Raw genomic sequence first — 10,970 nt, 5'->3', positions numbered from 1 at the left:
TACATATATATATATATATATATATATATATATATATATATATATATATATATATATATATATATATATATATAAAATAATATGAGTCACCCCTATTTAGCCGTACCTGATAAAACCCAAAAGCATAACAAGAAGAGATTTCGATATGATAAGAGCTCAAATTCTAGGCCAGTATATATCAAGATCGTAAGATTGCCACCCAAAGCACTGTTATTTCATAATATTCTTACTGATTTTAACTCAGTACTCGTTGGCAACTACATTTTTAGTTACGTTTTGCCAATGTTTGTCAGAACATCTATGTCAAGCGGTAAAAATGACCAGCAAGTCACATTAAAATCGATTACTGCCGCCCCTCATCTAAAATTTTGGCCAGTGATGCTTCTGGTATTAGCAGAATTGAACAAAATATAACGTTTGTTTTCACAACAAGGCAACCTCTCCCGGCCCCCAAGCTCAGGAGATATATTGTCACAAGGAAACAACAGTGAAACATTTGGATAGTCCGGTAAAAAATTTCATTTTTGAGATTTCTGAATTGATCATTATCTCAAAATAGCTTGTAATACTTCGGATTTCACTTATAAAGCTACATGAATGAGCAAAGTTCATGCTTCCCGGGCTGAATAATATCAAAATAAGAAGAAATAAGAAAACAAGAGCCAAAGAATGAATGTGTAGGTACGTGCAAAAAATTACATTATGTGATAAAGATTAAAGGATGTTGATTTACTGACTATTGACCTCGAGTTTGACTAGAAAAGCTTGAAAGACCGTGGCACCTTTTTCTTTAGTAGACCACTCTACAATATCAGAAAGCTCACTCGTTGGACTTCGTCTCGAGGATGACGCCTCCAATTTTCTATTCTCTGAAACCTTATAGGATCCGGGCTGAACAAGTAGCTGAAATACTACTTGACATGAGTATATCTGCTTCTTGTAGCGAAAAGGTACTGTATTTCTCCCAAGAGAATTTGGTAAAACAAGGTAAAAAACTAGCTGAGGACTTTCTACTTCTTTCGTTTTGAATCAGTTTTGACAGGATTTTTCGGCTTTGTCAATCCAAGTCCATCAGAAGGATAAAGCTGTCCAGCGTCTAAGAGCTGTAGTGACATACTACTTCTGAGTAATAGGCAGAGGGCCATCTATCGGCACCTTCAATGTTTATTGGCGAATGTTCACGAAAGTTTGACAATGAGAAGGGATATCTACACCAGCCTATGAGGTGATGGTCCTTTGAATTTTTTTTAAGATCCACTGAATTTATATTCATTTGAACAGCTGCCACAGTAACAAGTTACTTCAGGAACAAAATACGAGGAAGGGATACCAATGAAAGACTTAAACAGCTTGCATATATTAATATAGTTGCAGCCATGCTTAAACGAGCTAGCAATACCAGTGGCAATAGCTGCGTTTTGCTTTTCTTTTTCCTTAATGGAGCAGTCGAAATCGGCCTTCTCATAGTAGTCAATAAGCTATCAGCTCTGGATTGATCATTTGGATTTCCTAACATTGACCGTAAAGATCAAAGACAGCGTAACAAGGATCACTTATACCAGAGGCTACCTTTCCTAAATCTTTTCCATCAATTAGAATATAGAAATCTCCATCTAAAGACAAGGAAAGCCCAACTGTAGAATGGACAGCACTGTTATCTAGATTAAATGGCAGACGACTTTTCGTTTTTTGATCATTGACGAACAATATGTCAGCACTTACCACCCAAGCACTTCGACGAAACCCTAAAGCGGTTACAGGAAGAGTTATTTTTTTCAGTTGGTTGACAAACAAGCCCAACCATTGCAGATGAGTTCCATCAGTTTGTCAACTTTTCAATCCTTACTTCGAATTTCTGACCTTTAGCAATTGGCATCCGGCTTAGAACTATATCTTGATTATAGCTAGCAGTACGCTTTGCACTCAAACCATTATTAACAAGGCAAATATTTCTACCGTGAATCTCACTAAACTTTATCCCTTCTTCAATAGATTTTGACGGCCCAGCTTCAATACTGACGTCCTGAACAAGAGAAGCTGATAGATTAGCACTTAAGGAGCTCATTAACAAGGATTCGCCTCCAGGTGAACTGGGATGGTATGCAGGGCTCCCATTACTGACAATTCTAACACGGTCAACTGTCCCGTCCTGTTCAACAAAAGGGTATATTGTATTATATTGATTAGGAGCAACAACACCTGGATGTCTGCTTTCTACTTGAATTTCAAAATTTTCCTCTCTGTTTAGCTGATAAGGCGCACGTACAAAGGCATTACGGGAGTACTCGCCTCTCACTGCAACTGTATTCAGATCTGAAATGAAAAAGCATGAAGAAATGAGTGTCGATATGCTTGTGTTAGCGAAGCATATGACTAAATCTCGTTAAATGCTCATCCATAGCACACAGCTTTGCTGCACTGTAATGTAAAAGAAGGGGCTACGTATCGAATGGTGCCTACAGAAATCACATGGCCCAATACAAATAACATTTCGAAGATATAGCTTGTAGAAATAACAAAAGAATTTGTTCGATCTTACCAAACAAATGAAAAAAAGTCTTAATCTGGATCCATCACTTGTTTTGTATCAGATAAAAAAAATATTCCCAGCCAGAAGAAGGATAGAAGAACTGGACGAACATTGTGATAGGTAATAATGAAGAGGTATAGCTAAAGGAAAAAAGTAATAGAAAATAAATTGGACTATTAAATTTGTCTATATTATTTTCTGTAAGATTCCTACAAAATGACATGATATCTCCACAAATTTGATAAATTCATTAAGGTAAATAAAAATAAACCAATGGCATGTATTAATCACTGAGAAGTAATCCCTATACGAGTGGTAAATTCTTTTTCATGAGATCTTAAGAAGCTCTGATAAGTGACACTCTCCGCCGCAGACTACATACAAGAACATCTAAGCCAGATTAATGACAAGAATCAAATTTAGTTTCAGCACTCAGATTTCACGTCCCCGATGAAAGAGACTTCCTTCTTATAGGATATTAGATAGGGGACGAGACCTGGACAGGATATTAGATAGGATAGGTGACGAAACCTGGGTAGTAGAGACGACCTCCTTGGATAACTGCAGCACACACCACACCATATCAATCAATTTCGACGACAACCAATGGAGAATATATATTCAATAGCAAGGAATACAGCATTTTCTCCTCTTTTTATTCTTATTGAATTTAACATTAGAATAAAGTTGCTACCAAATTTTGAATACCGATACTAATCTATTGCCTCAATTAAGCGCTATCAAAGTTTGGTTGTTTCCTTGGGGTAACTAAATATATAGATTAAAATTGATACGATAAGGAACAGCATTTAGTAAGGCAAGTTACCCAAGGTCTGCATAAGGCGACAACCTTAAGCTAAACAACTGTATTCCAGGAACAGCTTAGAGTATTAAGTTGGAACTTTCAGTGCATGTCAAGGGGGATGTTGAACAAACCAAGAGGTACAATATAAGTTCTACGACTACTACTTCTACTGTTAGAACTATCACTACTAATAAAGCTAAGAGCATTAAGGAGAAATTCTCAGGAAATGTTGAGAGGTCTGTTAAATTAAACTGAAACACGCTATATGTATGCAGGCCGTCAAAAGGTCATATCAACAGTATCCCAAGAACGTATCAGAGTATTAGGTTGAAACCTTCAGGGCAGGTGTAGGGGTATGTTAAACTAATAAAATGCACTGTGTGCATATTACTACCACTAGTAGTAGTAGTACTACTGCTACTACTAAAACTAAGAGCATTAAGGATAAATTCTCAAAAAATCTTGAGAGGTATGTTAAATTAAACTGAATAACACAATGTGTATGCAGGCTGACAAAAGGTCATATCAGCAATATCTCAAGAATGTATCAGAGTATTAGGTTGAAACCTTCTGGGCAGGTTGAAGGGTATGTTGAACTAATAAAGTGCACTATGAGCACACTACTTCGACTAGTAGTAGTAGTAGTAGTACTACTGCTGTTAGTCCTACTATTAGTGAGGCTAATGATATCAATGCTGATCTTCCAGGGACTGTTAAGGTGCATGTTTGGCTAAATCAAACCGCAGACCGCATTTTATCTTTTGTATTTTCTATTTTGGTATGTATATTGGCACAAATTTTTTTCCTTGAAAAAAAACCGTATTTTTCCTTGAAAAAGACCGTATCCGAAAAGAGATCTGTTATAATATGTAACAACCGTAGTTTCGAGTTTTCTCAGTTTAGTATTTGATTAGTCTCACTAATGATTAGGTGACTTTTTTAACTTATTTGAAGGGAATCCAATACCTTGAAGAATCATCCTGTCTCGTCCATTAAAAATAAAAATTATTTGTCTTGCCGAACTATTTTGAACTGGTTTGGCGGTCTCGGCATAGCTTGTAGAGCTTCGATAAGAGATCCGATTAAACGGCATAAAACTAATGCCTGACATCTGCTTTTCTAGAAATCAAACGTAGCGCGATAGTGCTGCATAATTAAAGAGCGAAGTGGGCACAATATAGTTTTTCACCTAGGCACTTTGTATGGAAGGATTTACCGTAGAAACCTTAGGAAGAGACTCAATCGACTGGGAATTGAAAGTTTCTTGTGCCCTTTTAAAGAGTCTAAAGTGAATGGAGGGGAACCATTACCCCTCCCACGAACCTTTTTCTCTGAAGACATTTGATTAGGGTACTAAGTTAGAACTTTCAGGGATCAATGAGGGGGATGGTGAGTTTACCAAAATGGAATTTGTGAACGGTATTACTAGTTACAACTGCTGCTACCGCTACAACTAATACTGCCATCACTAATACCACTACTATTACAACTGTGGCTTCTGTTGCAATTACTAAAAAGTTTGAAGAATTAAAGTGGAAATTTCAGGAAATGTGGACGGGAAAGTAGAACTGTTTCAGAACACACTGTGTGCATACAGAATGACAAAAAAGCTTATCAGTAATATTCTAGGAATGGATTACAGTATCAAGCTGAAACTGAAACTTCCAGAGCATGATATAGGTGGCGTTCAATGGACGAAAAGACAGTGTGTAAATATTACTACTGCTGCTAGTACTACTGCTACTGTTGAAACTACTACTAGTACTACTACTGTTACTAGTGCTAATACTACCACTACTACTACTAAGGTTTGAGTAGGGTGGTAGCTCCTCTCAAAGATTGATAATAAAACATAATAAGAAAGGAGTACATCCCAGTACATCAGCACCACTCTTTAAGCTTATGTCTAACATTGTATTTCTATGGTTCAAGAACAAATGATCTACTATAGGATCAAAGGGGTAAAGAGTGGAAATTTTATTTTATTATCCCACTAGTTCGAGAAAGCAATGACCAGTTTAGCTTCATGTGTTTTAAACAATGGAATTTTCCTTTCAAATGTTTGAAAGGTAATCAGTTTGAATCTGCCAATTGACTGTACTTAGTAATGGTACTCGTAAATACTTTTAGGATTGCACCAGTCAAAATTTAGTTTTAGTAGCAGATGGCCGGCGGACTGTCCCTTTCGTATACATGGGCGTACGGAGAAGATGAGGCAGGAGAACAGCTCCCCCCCCCCGAAAAAAAACTCCAAATTTACACTACGTATGGCTGAAAAAAGCAGATGGTTGGAAAGCGGATGGTTAAAAAAGCAGTTGAAAAAGGTAGATGATTTAAAAAGTAGTTGATAAAAGGTAGATGGCTGAAAAAGCTGGAAATAAATAGGTGGACTGGCAGAATAAAAGTCAAACAAGAAGCAATAATCTATAATGTCCTGGAAATTTTTAGCTCTAATCCAAGAAGATGAAAACTGAAGCTTATTGATGATTTTTTGGTGATTATTTATTTATAAAGATTTCAAAGATATGATGGAACTTGCTGGTACTGTAAGGTTTTGTGAACTCCCAATATAACTTCAGCTCCCCCTCGCAATTCATCACAAAATCGACCTGATCCGGAATTTTCTTCCGCATTTGCATATTTTATAAATTGTACCTATGCTCCTTTATCTATACATAAAAAGAAACAATTTTAAATGTAATAAAAGCGTTTAGTGTTTGTTAAAAGTTTATACAAAGAATACTATATTTTTTCCAAATAGAAGCAAGCAGATGAATTTTAGTTAGGTTTGATCTCTTATCCAAATGTACCACCAGTGCCACACCTTGAGCAGCGACAGACTTGGTCCTTTCCACAATATCCTGTTCCGCAGTTTTGCAATTGACAGGAAGCAACGCAGCCCGCCCTTCCTGCTCTGCAGCTGTAAATTCCTTTCCTCTGAGGCTTGGCCAACGTTGAATCAAATGAAGCAAACAGGAACAGAAGAATACTTAAAAATGTTATAAGCTTCATTTTTCTCTGAAAAGTAGAATATCGGCTATTAGAATAAATAATAATCCTTTTTGACCCATGCTTGTTGCCTTACCAAAGCTCAAAACAGGAAAGAATTGATGTCATTTAATGCCACCCGTTGTTTTAATGAAACTTAAGTTCTTGTTTTGATCTTGGGAAACTTTAAAAAATCTTACAAAAATCCAATTGATATTCTATATCTAAAAAAGACTGTATTTCTGGAATTAGAGTAGAATGCCTCAGTTTTAAAACTAAGGTTCTGGTTTTTCTGTAAGAAAATGGAAATCTTTAGAATTCTTACAAAATTCAATGAACTGTTTAAACAGGGTGACACAAACAATATTCGGAAAAAAGCCTAAGATCGCTGAATTTTATAAACATGAAGCATGTTTCGTAAATCTCTTCTACTTTCCCTCAAAATTTGTATTGAAGGATTTCTGAGTTTCCCCGATTATTTATCTCAGACGAATATTGTAATGTAGAAATGAAAAAGCCAATTGCCAAAAAAAATAAAGAAAAAGTATAAAATATAAATTTCACCAAAAAGAAGCTTTAGTCCTAGAAGGAAAATAATAATGGGAAAAGAAGAGCAGCGATAATAAAACTAGTTTTCTTTTTTTTGTAATTCAAAGGAAATATTTAAGAATAACCTATTTTAATCCTATCCATTACAGCAAGTCTTTTGTTGGCCTAGTTTCTGAAAGTAAGGTTATGACAGTTAATGGTTTCATCAATTCTATTTTCTAGCTCCAGCCGTATAAAGTTTGATACAAATCGAAAAACAAAAGAGGGAAAAAGTTAAGTAATAATATGCTTCTACTATTAATATCGGATCACAATGTTAAGCCCCTTTATCCCATCCAGCTCTTCTGTCTGCTGCTTAGTCTGTCTCTCGCTATAGATCTGTTTAACAACAATTTATTCCCATCTTCTTTAAGGAACAATTCCCACAATCCTTAAGGAGTTTATTCCCACCTTCCTTAAGGAACAATTCCCACCTTCCTTAACACTTCTAGTTTCAATAACCCAGTAAGCAAAATTAATATGAAATTGATGCATAAAAGTAATCTTGCAGTTCGTTAACATACCGTCCGTTTAATTCGTATTACATTTGTGTTTCATTTTTAATTTTAAATGGAAAAAAAATCGAACGGGGAGCGGGGGAGTAAAAATGCAAAAGTCTTGAAAGTTTTGTTGAAACATATGAGAGTAATTTCGTCAAAATTATATTCTAAAAGAAAAACAACCTCCTCCATAATTTTCTGATTATTCTCCAGGGTCCTTTAAGGCGTCCTTCCCCTGTATGCAGGTGAACATATTAATAGTATCTTTTGTACATATTGATGAAATTTTCCAATCTATAAATCGACTTATTTCGCAATAGTAAAGTAGTTTATGCTCTCTTAACACATTGCTCAAAACATATTGCAAAATCATCTCGAGTATTTCCCGAATATAAGGTCATGAGAATTTATATTGGTCTAGGTCTTGGTATTGACCTTGAACCTACTCTCATATTTTAAATTCCCATCCTTTATTTTGGTAGTATAAATCTATGACCTACGTAAAATGGGTAATTAGGTAAATTTGTATGTGTGTGTGCGTATATTTATATATATATATATATATATATATATATATATATATATATATATATATATATATATATATATATATATATATATATATATATATATATAATTGAGCTAAAAAATTTGAAAAATTGAGGCTCTTTTCAAATTTTATTAAATTGCTTAAAATGTAAAAAACTGGTGATTGCACAAATATTTCAATAAATTTAGACAATGTATTAAAGCAATTCGAAAGCCTTAAAACAGAAAATCAAAAGTTTGAAGCTGAGTAAAAATTGTTGAAGTTTAGAATGCTTGCTGCTCAAAGAAAATTTGTCAAAGTGTCAATTAACGTCAAAAAGAAATTATTATCAAATTATTTAAAATGTACAAAACTGGTGATTGCACAAATATTTCTATATATTTCGACAATGGATTAAAGCAATTCGAAAACCTTAAAACAGGAAACCCAACCAATATACGTCATAAATTCGATCCAAAAATGATATGTGTTTTTAGTAACCGAAAAGATTGCAGGGCAACTACTGCCCCTTTCACTCCCCTTTTTTTTTTAGAGATATCCGATAAAAAATTTGAGATAGTCGATTGATCCAGCACAATTGAAAATTCCAATAGCTACAACATTGAGGATGATATGACTACTCACAGCCCCTGGGAAAGAGCGGTAACTAATGCAATTTTTTCATTCGCAACGTATAGTATTTTTTACTGGAAAATAAACGGAAATTTCATCTTGTTGGTGGGGGGTACTTACACGGGGAAAATCTTCTATTGGCAGGAAAGCTTCTGGGGTAAACTTTCCAGAGACAATTTTCCATGAAAGAGGGATCTGTAGCATAATTAGAAAACCATTAATAAATCAACAAAAAACTTTTTTTTTCCGTAAGGAGAATTTCCAAAGGGAAATTGTCGGTAAAATTTTTTGATTCAACAATAATTTTCCATGCCAAATATACCGCGGGAGGAGTTTTCTTGGGTAAGGAATTTTTTGTAGGAACTTTTCCATTGAAATTGTTAGCGGTTTTTCGTTTAGATTTGAAAAACGATCAGAAAAAAAAACGTTGAGCTCGCCAGCTCTTTTGCCGATTTGAGCTCTCAAAAAGAAGTAGCTTTTTCGACTGAAAGTAAGGAACAACGTTAAAACTTAGAACGAACAAAAATCATCCCGTGAATTTGGGACTTCCATCTTGTCAATCCCTTACTCGTTACGCTAATGTTTTTTACTTCTTTGAAAAGGCTTTTTATTCTAAATCAACGGCCCTTGTGTTTCAGAAGTTGATCTTTAAGAGTTTTGAGAAAAGGTCAAGCTTAAGCTTAATGAGCGAGGGAATGAGGAGGGGAAGCTCCCCTCACATAGGAAATAATTTTGTTTGTTGCAACTTTTAATGTTGCTCCTTACTTTCAGTTGAAGAAAATACTATTTTCTATTTAATCGTAAAAAAACGCTTGTGATTGCCTATTGGCTATTTCTATTTAAGTCGAACTGATATTTTTAGCAAAGCTCTAGTAAAAGTAACGTTAAGAGTAGGGGGTACTTTGGGTTTTCAGCCCTCGTATTATACAAGATAATTGTAATTCTTTTTAGGCTTTAACATTAGTCGTTACATTCCCTGGATTTTTCATTTTATGCAAGCACTTACTATAGATGCTTATTGCTATTTACTTGCTGTCACTACTAACGATTCGAAGGGTTAACTACATGTTAATATCTAAAACAGAATAGAATACACAGTTAAAAAAAAGTTACCCTACGAAAATAATTTGCATGGATGTAAAGAAAAGTTAGACTAGTTTATACGAAGTGGACATTAAAGCCAAAATATGCCAAAAACAAAAATTTTCCAGGATAAAGAAAGTACCCATTCAAAGTTTTTCTAGGGAGAATTTTTATATTGAAAACAAAATTTTGGAAATTCAGTAGGTATCTGAAGAATGTGGCTTCATTTCGTATATAAGGTGTAAAATCGTATTGAATGTTCTTTGAGCTACAGGTACTGGATATTTTACATCTCAGTGATTGATGGGTTTAGCTACTTTTATTAAGTGAAAATGAATCTGAAATTTTAATTCTTGTAGTTTAATTAACTGAAAAGTATCAAATACGCCGTTTGTTTTTGGCACGATTTGTTTTAGAACCTAACCAACATTACAAGAAATAACTATGCGATTATGAATGTGCTTACCAAGTAGATTCAGCCAAGACAAAGTTGTGTGTTAAACTAAGAAAAAACGTGACACTGTGTCGTTTTATACAAGTCTCTTAAACGATTATGGTTTTTCCGAAGGATATGACCCGTGCCAATATGCTCTCTAAGCGGAATTTCCAAGATGGCAACAAAAGACAAGCTTTTCAAATATTTAACTTCTAAGAACTGTAAAGCTATTCTTAGAAAGTAGTCTCAGCTTTTGTTTAAATGTTGAAGTAGAACAAAGAATAGACTTTAATATATAAGGTATATAAATGCCAAAATGTTATTATATATGAAAAATTTAAAATATTTATAACCTATATATACACACACATATATACATATATATAAATATATATATATATATATATATAGATATATATATATATATATATATATATATATATATATATATATATATATATATATATATATATATATCTTCTATATATATAAAAATAAGTTGTCTGTGTGTGTGTGGGTCTGTCGGGTGACGTCATGTTTGTGTGTTGACTGACGTTATGTTTTCGACTGACGAAATTAGAGACCGGGACATCGGGACACAAATGACGACCGGGACACCGGCTCATAGGGAATATAAATGACGACCGGGACACACAAAGAGAAAGCGACCGGGACACAAGGAATATTCGATTAGCAATCACCATCAACAAAGCACCGGGACACAAATGACGACCGGGACACAGGGAGCATAAATGACGACCAGGACATAAGTAAAAAAACTAAAAAAACTAAAAAAAAGATAAAAACTACAAAAAAACTAAAAAGAAAAAACAACTAAAAACTAATAAAAAAACTAAAAAAGCTAAAAAACTAAAAAA

The 10,970-nt window shown here is 34.3% G+C and overlaps 1 long non-coding RNA gene across 1 annotated transcript; it reads right to left on the bottom strand.

The window, feature by feature from the left end:
- Positions 1-6,024: 6,024 nt before the first annotated feature.
- On the bottom strand, positions 6,025-10,242 carry LOC136032199 (uncharacterized). The gene is made up of 2 exons (XR_010618676.1): positions 10,123-10,242; positions 6,025-6,353 (listed from the first exon to the last, which is right to left on the bottom strand). It is a non-coding gene; the product is annotated as an uncharacterized LOC136032199 (long non-coding RNA).
- Positions 10,243-10,970: the final 728 nt, after the last annotated feature.

Source organism: Artemia franciscana, chromosome 10 (genome assembly GCF_032884065.1).
Source record: "Artemia franciscana chromosome 10, ASM3288406v1, whole genome shotgun sequence".
NCBI lineage: Eukaryota > Metazoa > Arthropoda > Branchiopoda > Anostraca > Artemiidae > Artemia > Artemia franciscana.
This window is presented reverse-complemented; position numbering and strand designations above follow the sequence as displayed.